Raw genomic sequence first — 11,222 nt, 5'->3', positions numbered from 1 at the left:
GAGATACTCACGAATCCTGTGTTTCAGGGGGCGCCAGCTGCTAGCTGGCACAGAGTTCAGAGGCCCCACGTTGGGCGCCAGATATGGGTGCGTGGGTTTCGCGGAACGCCAGCTGCTGGCTGGCGCCTGTCTCTCCCGCGCCATCCTGCACGCCACATTGCTGGGGTGTGTGCATGTCACGCACCGCGTTGCTGAGGCTCTCTGCTACCGGGGCTGGTGGCTCTAGAGGACCGCTGTCAGCCGCCTGGGCGGGTTCAGTCCCAATCTACCTGGCACTCTCTCTGGGTTCGAGATCCGTCAGCTGCCGGGTCACGAGGGGAGGTGCGAGTCGGTGAAAGCAGGGTCTCCACGAGTCGTGGTTTATGAAGAGACAGCCCTCTCTGGGAAGACTGGATCATAGGCAGTAAGACACAGAACTCAGCTCAGTCAGACTCAGTGTTACCGCTCCTTTATTCAGTGATTCAGCTCGGCTCCAGGTCTTAGTGATTCAGCTCCGATTAATTAGGGGAAACCAGGATATTTTATACTGTGGGGGCAGTGGCAAAAGCCTTAGTTGATAGGTGCTTTTAGGATGCCCTATTTACATGTGGTGGTGGGCTTCTGCCGGGCTGCCAGACACTGCCTAATTATCACACAGGAAAACCTGGCAGTTCCTATGCCAGAGGCCATGTATTTATGGCGGCTACTTCAAAGATGAGTCAGGAAGAGAGTGGGGGGTGCCCTGCTGAGAAGAGGAGTCTCCCATTCACGCCGAGCCGACATGCGGCTATCCGGACATGGAAAGACTACAACTCAAAACAGAATGAGTCCCCAACAGCTAACAACCGTCCTTAACTCCGTTTACAGGGGATCTGATGCCCTGTTCTGACCTCTGGCGGCATTGCACAATATGGGTGTGCCTACCAACCTGCAAGCAATACACTCATGCACATAAAATTTAAAAACTAAATAATTTTTTTGGTGTTTTTGAGGCAGGGTCTCCCTGTAGCCCCAATTGGCCTGGAACTCGCTATGTAGACCAGGCTGGCCTCGAATTCACAGAGATCTGCCTGCCTCTGCCTCCCAAGTGCTGGGACTACAAGTGTGCACCACCACGCCCAGCTAAATACAATTTTTTTTTCCAGTCTTTTTGAGACAGGGTCTCCCTATAGCCCGAGCTGACCTGGAACTCACTATGTAAACGAGGCTGGCCTTGAACTCACAGAGATCCACCTGCCTCTGCCTCCCGAATGCTGGGATTAAAGGCGTGTGCCACCACACCCGGCCTAAATACAGTATTTTTTAAAATACGTTTAGAGGCTGGAAAAATGGCTCAGCAGTTAAGAGCATTGGCTGTGCTTTCAGAGGACTCAGGTCTGATTTCCAGCACCCACATGGCAGCTGGCTAACACCCATCCATAACACCAGTCCCAGGAGATCCAACACCCTCTTCTGGCCTCTGTGGGCACTGCATGCATGTCATGCACTCATATACATGCAGGCAAAACATACACATAATATTAAATTTAAAAAATTAATTCCAAAAAAATATGTTAAAACACACACACAGGCTGAGCATAGTGGCACATGACTTTAATTCCAGCACTCAGGAGGCAGAGACAGGCAGATCTCTGTGAATTGGAAGCAAGCTTGGTCTACATAGAGAGTTCCAGGCCAGCCAAAGCTACATAGTGAAACTTTGTCTCAAAACCAACAAAATCCAAGTGTAAACAACAATAACAAACAAAACCTGCGTGCACACACACACACACACACACACACACACACACGGGGGGGGGGGGACTGGCAAGATGGCTCAGAGGGTAAAGGTGCTTTCCTCAACCCTGACAACCTGAGTTTGATCCCCAGAATCCACATAGTGGAAGGAGAGAACTGACACCCAAAAGTTGTCTTCTGACTACCACACTCTCGAAGCAACAAGTGCATCCACCCATACACACATACACACACACACACACACACACACACCATATGTATTTTTTGTTTGTTTGTTTTGTTTTGTTTTGTTTATTTTTGAGAAACGGTCTCCTTGTAGCCCCAGCTGTCCTGGAACTTGCTGTGTAGACCAAGCTGGCCTTGAACTCACAAAGATCTGCCTGCCTCTGCCTCCCAAGTACTGGGATTAAAGGTGTGCACTACCACGCCTGGCCACAACAAATATTTTTTAAAATTTAGAACACACATTTTCAGAGCCACAGTGTGTGGATTCAAATCCTTTCTGCTGCTTACTAGCCATGCGACCTTGAATGTGCCTCTGTGCTGGGATTCCTATAAAACAGGATGGTAGTGCACTTACTGCAAAATGTGATGTGGCATAACACTCGGCATTTAATAAGCCCTGAGAAGGCTTGAAAACACTACTGGAGAAAGTGTGCAGAGATCCACAACTGGAAATGACAAGACAAGGTTGATGAATTCCACATAAAGCTAAAGAAGAAACTTGTTAATCTCGCCTTGCTCAAAAGTCAAGTTTTCCAGGCTTAGCAGTTCTGAGCATTGCAGTTCCACTTTCTACCTGCAGGTGGCAGTGGCAGTTTTTGTCTTGGAAACTGTTCCTCTAACAGGACTGAGTGGAGAGAGAAAAAAATGGATCCTGCTCATTCAATAAAGGTTTACTGAGCATCTATTATGTGTCATGGTGCATGCCTTTAATCCTAGTACTCAGGAGGCAGAGACAGGTAGATCTCTGTGAACTGGAGGCCAGCTTGGTCTACATAACGAGTTCCAGGCCAGTCAGGGTTCCATAGTGAGATCCTATCTCAAAACAAACAAAAAATCAAAAAAGAATTAGTGAAATCACAGTAGTCAAGATTTACTCAGGGTGGGTGAGATGGTTCAGAGGATAAAGGTGCTTGCCTCCACACCTGACAGACTTGATTAGAGAATGACTCCTGCAAATTGTCCTCTGACCTCCATACACACATCATGGCACTTGTACACACACACACCACACACACACATGATTAAATAAATAAATAAAATATTTTCAAGGATGCTTAGAACTTACATTGAACAATAACTCCAGAACTTCTTTCAGAGAAGCTGAGGGATGTCACAGAACCTTCAAAATTGAACTTTGTTAATAATGAGGCAGAGCCCTAACTGGGGTTCTCCTTCAGAAGTAAAATGCTCTCTTTGGCCAAAAAGATGCTGTAAAGGACCTCATTTACCATCAGTTGTTTTCTGAAGCCTACTTGCATTTTAAAAGAGGTTCAACTGGACATGGTGGTCCACAGTTAAAATCCCAACACTTAGTGGGTAGAGCCAGGAGGCTCAGAAGTTCAAGGTCATACCTGGCTACATAGCGAGTTAAAGCCAGTCTGGACTACTGAAACCCTGTCTCAAAAAAATAAAACCTAAAAAGTAAAAGCATACAAATAAACAGTAACAATTTTTTAAAAAGCTAAGAAAGAAGTTTGACAAGGTTTCATAAGATCCACCCTAAGAGGAAAGGGTTGAGATGCCAAAAGACTTTGAGATTGTCACCAACCCAAAGAGAGGGGGAGGGGGAGAGGTATGGGTGCACAGGAAGATTCAAGAATTGCAGGTCAGAGTGAACACACAAAATACCACATAAATTTTAAGTCAAACATTTTCCTTTTTAGGAAAAATCACCAAAAATTTGGGCATATGACCAAGAGAACAACAGCATCCTTTTGACCATAGACAAGCTCACCTGAAGACTAGTTCTGTAGCAGGGGGCCTACAAACATTTTCTATGAAGGTCAGGAGAGCATACATCTTAGGCTTTCCAAGCTAAATACTGCTGATAACTATTGTAACAGAAGTTGGTGGCTGTAGAGCAAAACCAGCTTTACGTGATGCATAAATGAATCATACCGCTGTGTTCCAATAAAACTTTATTAAAAACAGTCAGTGGGGGCCAGATTTGGCCCAAGAGCAACACATACGCATGCATGCACACATATGCATACACACACACATGCATGTGTGTGGTACATGCTTGTTAGGGTGGGCATGCATGCACCCATGCATGTAGAAACCACAGCAGGCCATTGGGTGTCTTCCTCTGTTACTCTCTACCTATACCTCTTACTAGTGACAGGATCTGCATTTCAGCTGCCAGCCGGCTCTAGGAATCCACCTGTCTCCATCTCGCAATGCTAGGGTTACAGGCATGCATAGCCAAGCCTGGGTTGTTACACTCTTGTTCTCATGCTAGCAGAGCTCTTAGCCACAGAGCCATCTCCTCTCAGTCTTATATACTTTCTAAAAATCCCACAAGGAGGTGCACCATCCTTGGAGGTACTGTAATACAAGGCTGAAGCATGGAGTGGACAGAGCAAGCTCATATTCCATCTTCCTGCTCCAAAAATCCATCCAATATATTGTCTTTGGATAGAGGAGGTTTCACATAGCTGATAAGAACAGACACTACCCTTGTTCTTAGCCCAGAGATTTAGACGTGATGATGCCAGTCACATATTTAAGCCAAAAAATGTGCCTGTATTTGCCTCACTATTTACTGTTGGTTAAAGATTCAGATTCTTTTGATTTGTTTGTTTTGTTGTACAGATGGGTTCTGTGTAGCCCAGGCTGGCCTCAAACCCATAATCTTCCTGCCTCAGCACCCAAGTTCAGCGATTATAGTTGAGCACCACTCTCACTGGCATAAGACTCAGATTCTGGCCTGGGAGAGTTTTGAATAATTTCTCTTCAGCACAAAACAGAATCCAGTAGACTGAAAGCTTCCATTACTTTGCAGCTTAATCAGTGTGGTATCAGAACACCCTCTGCACCTGCTTCATCGCCTACTCTTGGTCTTTGGCAAGCTGAATCCATTTCAACCTATGTTCTTTCTGTGTTTGAATGTGTCACATTTCATTTTTGACATTCTTACACATCTGCTGTTCTCTTGTAATTAGCAGTAACACCTATTAACCCACGAAGAGCCTGCGGAGGAGGTGAAGAAAGGAGAGATTAAGGAATTACTTCCTGCTCCACTGTACTACTGGACTCCAGAAGAGAAAGAAACTCTAGGTAGTGGGAACAGAGGCAAGGATCAAAAGAGAAACCACATAATTTCTCCCCACATTCCCTTCTTCCCCACTCCAAATGACCTATGAAAAAAGTCAGTTCATCTTGCTCAATTCTGAATCTTCTTTCTTTCTTCCTTTCTTCTTTCTTATTTTATTTATTTATTTATTTATTTATTTATTTATTTATTTATTTATTTATTATTTAGAGACAGAGTCTCCTTGTAGCCGCAGGTGGCCTGAAACTCATTTGTAGACCAGGCTGTCCTCGATCTCACAGAGATCTGCCTCCCTTTGCCTCCTGAGTTCTAGAACTAAAGGCATGAGCCACTATGCCCAATTCTGATTATGGATTTCACTTCCACATTTCAGCCCTGAACTTCTGGCCTCCTCGTCTTTTTTTGTTGTTTTTTTTGTTTTGTTTTGTTTTGTTTGTTTTGAGACAGAGTCTTGTTATGTAGGTCAGGCTGACCTCAAACTCTCAGTAATCCTCCTGCCTCCTACAGGCATGAGCCACCAAGCCCAGCTTCCTCCAGGACTTTGGCTAACTGTTGTTCCCAGTATTTGTGTATGTATGTGTGTGTGTGTTGGTGTATGTGTCTGTGTAGAAGTCACCCTTGGGTGTCATTCCTCAGAAGCCATCCACCTTGTTTTTTGAGACAGGGTCTCTCACTGACCTAGAGTGTGCCAAATGGGCTAGGCTGAGAGCCCCAGAAAGTCACCCGTCTCTACCTCCCCAGCCCTGAGTTTACAGGAGTGTGCCACCATGCCTGGCTTTTATTACTGGGTTCTGGATGTTGAACTCAGGTCTTCATGCTTATGCAACAAGTGCTTTATGGACTGAGCCATCTTCCTAGTCCCTAATCTCAGTGTTTCACTTACATCTTTGCTCAAATATCAAGGGGTCTTTCCCCATGCTGCCTGAGTCAGCCCTCTTACTGTAGTCACCTTCCTGCTGACTAGTAGGAATGGGTATCTTTTCATGTATACTGGATACAAGGGTTTTCTTTTCTGAATTGCTTTGCAGGCATTTAAATTTTTTCTGTTGCTTTTCTTTATTCGTGTGCAATTCTTTACGTATTCCAGATATTAATTCTTCCTTGACTTTCACATTAAAAATATTTTTCTCTCCAAGCACTTAGGAGACCAAGGCAGGATTGCTGAGTTTGAGGCCAACCCCAGCTACATAGTGAGTTCCAGGCCAGCCTGGGGTACAGAGTGAGACCTTGTCTCAAAAAAAGCCAAAACACTGAGCTGGAAGGATGACTGAGTGGTTAAGAGCACTGACTACTCCCTAGTCACCCACATGGTAGCTAACAAGGGTCCTTATCTTCAGTTCCAGGGGATCTGATGCCCTCTTCTGGTTTCCATGGGACCAGGCACTTAAGTGGTGGACTTCTATACATGCAGACCAAACATTCATACATATAAATAAAAATAAATTAAATCTTTAAAAAGCTTTTTTAAGCCAAATCAATAACAAAACAAAACAAATCTTAACCAAACCATGACTTTTCTTTCTTACTGTGTATTGGGGGAGGGAGCTGAGGCTTGAATTCAGGGTCTTATGCGTGCTGGATAAGTACTCTGCTGCTAAGCCACATCCCCAGCCCTGAAGTTTCAACAAAAAGAAAGTTGGGGGAGGGGGCTGGAGAGATGGCTCACCGGTTAAGAGCACTTATTGCTCTTGCAGAGGACCCAGGTTCGGTTCCTAGTACACACATGACGGCTAACAACCACCTGTAACTCCAGTTCCAGGGGATCCGATACCCTCTTCTGTCCTCCCTGGGCATTGCATGACACGGGTATGCTTACTTACATGTAGATAATACACTCTTACATATAAAATAAAAATAAGTAAAATAATTTTTAAAAGTTGGGACTGGTGAGATAGCTCAGAGGGTAAAGGCACCTGCTACCAAACTTGATGACCTGAGTTCAATTCCTGGAATCCACATAAAGGTGGAAGGAGAGAACTGATTCCCTCAAGTTATCCTGACTTCTGTTCACATGATGAGGCATACTAAATAATTATTTAATTTTAAAAAGTTTTAATATTTAATGGTGAGATGGCTGTTGTTGACCTGTAAGAGTTCCTTATCTGTCCCTGGACACGAACTCTTTTTCAGACAGATGATTTGCAGACATTTTTTAGCTTATGTGAGTTGCCTTTTTTTTTTTTTTTTCCGCTCTGTTGATTAGGTCTTTTACTCACAAGTTTGAAATTTTGATAAGGTCCAGTTAATCTATTTTTTTTTTCTTTCACTGCCTCTGCTTTTGATGTCATTTCCAAGAAATAATGGTTTTCCTTTTTTTGTTTGGTCTTTTTGAGACAGGGTCTCCGGTAGCCCCAGCTGGCCTGGAACTTGCTATGTAGACCCGGCTGGCCTGGCCTCAAACTCTCAGAGATTTACCTGCCTCTGCCTCCCAAGTGCTGGGATTAAAGGCATGTACCACCATGCCAGGCTCCCTCTGTTTTCTTTTAAGAATTTTTCGTTGTTGTTGTTTTGATTTGAGACAGTCTCACACTATGCAACCCTTGAAGGCCTGGAACTTTCTATATAGACCAGGCTGTCCTCAAATTCACAGAGATCTGCTTCTCTCTGTCTTGAGAGTGCTGGGATTAAAGCAGTGCACCACCACACTTGGCTGAGCTTTGTTATTTTCACTAACAGATAGGTCCTTAATTTCTTTGGATTAACTTTTACTTTTTACTAGAGACAAGTTATCATTTTTCTTAATAATGTATGCATTTTTCATATGAGTGAAGCTATCTTTTTATGTTGATAATATAGGTTTTCTTCTAAAAGTTTTACATAATTTTTTTTTTAATTTTGGGACTGGCCCATATATATGTATATTTGAGACAAGGTCTCACTATGTAGCCCAGGCTGGACTTGAACTTATGACTGTCGTTCCTAAGTCTTCCTAGAGCTGGGATCATAGGTGTATACCACCACACTCAGCATTTAAAACTTTAAGGGGCTAGAGAGATGACTCAGCAGTTAAGAGCACTGACTGCACTTGCAGAGGACCAGGTTTGATTCCCAGCAATCACATGGTGGCTAACACCCATCCGACTCCAATTCCAGGATCCGACACCCTCTTCTATTCTCCTCTGGCATTGCATGACACAGGTGCACTTACATACATGCAGGCAAAAAATTCCTATGCATAAAATAAAAATAAATAAGGAAAGAGGTTGGCAGGAGGAGGATTAGAGAAGACCAAGAGGGTTGATTTAAACACAGTGCACTGTATATAAGTATGATATTGTCAAAAATTATTAATTACATTAAAATGTAAAGTGAGGGAGCAAAAAAATGATAAAATATTTTACTTTTTTTTTTTTGGTCTTTTTGAGACAGGGTCTCCCTATAGCCCAAGCTGTCCTGGAACTCACTATGTAGACCAGGCTGGTCTTGAACTCACAGAGATCCACCTGCCTCTGCCTCCATTTTTTAAAATTTTATTTTATGTGTATGAGTGTATTACTTCCATGCGTGTAGGTGCACCCATGTCATGTAATGTCCTCAGGGATCAGAAGAGGGCATCAGATCCTCTGGAACTGGAGTTATAGATGGTTGTTAGCTGCCATGTGGGTGCTGGGAATTGAACCTGGTCCTCTGCAAGAGCAGTCAGTGCTCTTAACTGCTGAGCCATCTCTCTAGGCCCTAAAAGTTTTAAATGCTGGGTGTGGTGGAACACACCTATGATCTAGGAAGACTTAGGAAAGACAGTCATAAGTTCAAGTCCAGCCTGGGCTACATAGTGAGACCCTGTTTCAAATATGCATATATATGGGCCAGTGAGACAGCTCAGTAGGTAAAGGCACTTGCCACACAAGCCTGAAAACCTGCGTTTGATCCCCAAGACACATATGGTGGAAGGAGGGAATTGACTTCTGCAAGTTGTCCTCTAACCTCCATACATATACCTGGTCACAGAAATGTACACACATACACAGACACACAAGATAAATAAATAAATAAATAAATAAATAAATAAATAAATAAATAAAATACAATTTAAAAATAAAAACACATGGGCTGGAGAGATGGCTCAGTGGTTAAGAGCACTGCCTGCTCTTACAGAGGACCTGGGTTCAATTCCCAGCACCCACAGGGCGGCAGCTAACAATCATCCAAAACTCCAGTTCCAGGGGAATCCGAAACCCTCTTCTGACCTCCTTGGGCACTGCATGACACGGGTGCACTCAAATGCAGGCAATACACTCATACACATAATTTTTTTTATTTTATGAGACACAAGCCTGTCATCCTGAGTTGGATCACTGGAACCCACATAAAGGTGGTAGGAGAGACCTAACCCCACAAACTTGTCCTCTGGTCTCCATTCACATGCACCCACACACATAACACCATTTATACACACAGTAAAAATAAAATTTAGCAATTAAAAATAAGTATTAAAGATTTTCTTTTATACAAAACCTGAAGTTTATTTTCTTTTTTTCTTCATTTTGTAGAATTTCTACCTGAAGTCAGTAATCCAACTTAATTTAATTGATTTTGTTTTGGGACAGGTTCTCTCTATGTAGCTAGAACTGGCCATGAATGTTTTGTAAAATGTTTTGAAGATTTATTTTTATTTTCTGTGTATGAGTGTTTAGCATATATGTATGTATGTGTGTCATGTGTATGCCTGGTGCCTGTGGAGACCAGAAGAGGACAGTGAATACCTTGACTGGACTTATAGATGGTTGTGATCTACCATGTGGGTACTGGGAACTAAACCCCAGTCCTCTGCAAGACTCAGCAAGTACTCTTAACTGCTGAGTCATCTCTCCAGTCCCTACAATTTTTAAAAACATTTATTGACTGATTGATCAATTGTGTATGTGTGCACATACCATGGTGTATGGGTAGAGCTCAAAGGACAACTTGCTGGAGTTAGTTCTCTCCTTCCTCCATGTGGGTTCCAAAGATTGAACTCAAGTCATCAGGCTTGATGGCAATCTCCTTTTCCTACTGAGCATTTCTTTGGCTCTGGCCTTGAATTTACTTTTGTTTGTTTTTTCTTTGCAACAGGTTCTCACTATATAGCTCTGGCTGGCCTGCAACTTGCTACGTACTACTCCAGGCTGGCCTCAAACTCACAGAAACCCACTTGCCTCTGCCTCTGCACCTGACTGGCCATCAACTTTTGATCCTCTTACCTCAGTCTCCAGAGTGTGAAATCACAGGCATGAGCTACCATACAGAGTTGCCAGTTTTTCCCCCCCAGAGGGATGGCTAATCTCCTTAAGCCATTTTTAAAAATAGTTTCTTCCCACTAACTTATTACCTCATCTTGGGTTTCATCTATTTGTCTTTTCTTCCTCTTACAACCTCTCACGGAGACTTGAAAACTTACTCCCCTCTTATAGCTGACTGGTCTGTCTCCTAAGATCACATTCAGCCTAATCATACCTGCCTTCTTCCAGCCTAGGCAGCCAGGCTTTCTTTGTCTTTCTGATACTAGTTTTGCCCTGGCAGGTGACAGGAACATATTTTTAAGAACAATTCAGTCCTCTTTGATTCCAGAGCACACTCCAGTCTGAAGTACTTAGGCATCAGCCTATCCACACTGTCTTCTTATCTTAGAATTTAAGTTTTCATTTTTGCTTCCTCTGCCTTGATACACAAAGAAATATGTCTCCTGTATGATAAGGAATCTGTTCTTTTCATTTGTCTTTTCATTTTGAAAGTTTTAATTTATTTCCAGGTAGAGGGGGCTGGGAAGTAGTACAGAGGCATAGTACTTGCCTTGCATTCTGGAGGCCCTGGGTTCAATCCCCGCCACCACTACCACCAGAAAAAAAAGAGGGGGCAGTGAGATGGCTCAGGAGGTAGAGGTGCTTATCATTAAGCTTGAAGACTTAACTTTGATACCCAAGAGTGGGAAGAGAACTGACTCCTGCAAGTTGACCTTTTGACCTTCTCATAGCCTGCATGCTGTACATACACACACACACACACACAGACACACACACACACACACACACAAATATTTTGAGGCAAGGTCTCACTAAGCAGCCCAGGCTGGCCTCAAACTTGCCATCCTTCTGCCTCTGCTTCCTTAAATGCTAAGATCACAGTGAGAATCACCATGCATAGCTTATTTGCTTTCATTAATAAAATATATCCATATCCTATGGACAAACATATCCATGGTCAAGCCTTATTCAATAAACCAGAGGCAGTTTGTCTGGCCTAGAGTTTG

General features: G+C 43.3%; 1 non-coding gene across 1 annotated transcript; it reads right to left on the bottom strand.

Moving 5' to 3' along the window:
• Nucleotides 1-4,244: 4,244 nt before the first annotated feature.
• LOC115071413 lies at nt 4,245-4,431 on the bottom strand. Its single transcript, XR_003850498.1, has one exon. It is a non-coding gene; the product is annotated as a U2 spliceosomal RNA (small nuclear RNA).
• Nucleotides 4,432-11,222: the final 6,791 nt, after the last annotated feature.

The sequence above is a fragment of the Nannospalax galili genome, unplaced genomic scaffold, assembly GCF_000622305.1.
Source record: "Nannospalax galili isolate Female #2095 unplaced genomic scaffold, S.galili_v1.0 scaffold218, whole genome shotgun sequence".
Classification (NCBI taxonomy): Eukaryota; Metazoa; Chordata; class Mammalia; order Rodentia; family Spalacidae; genus Nannospalax; species Nannospalax galili.
Note: the sequence above shows the minus strand (reverse complement) of the source record. Positions and strands in the feature narration are given on the sequence as shown.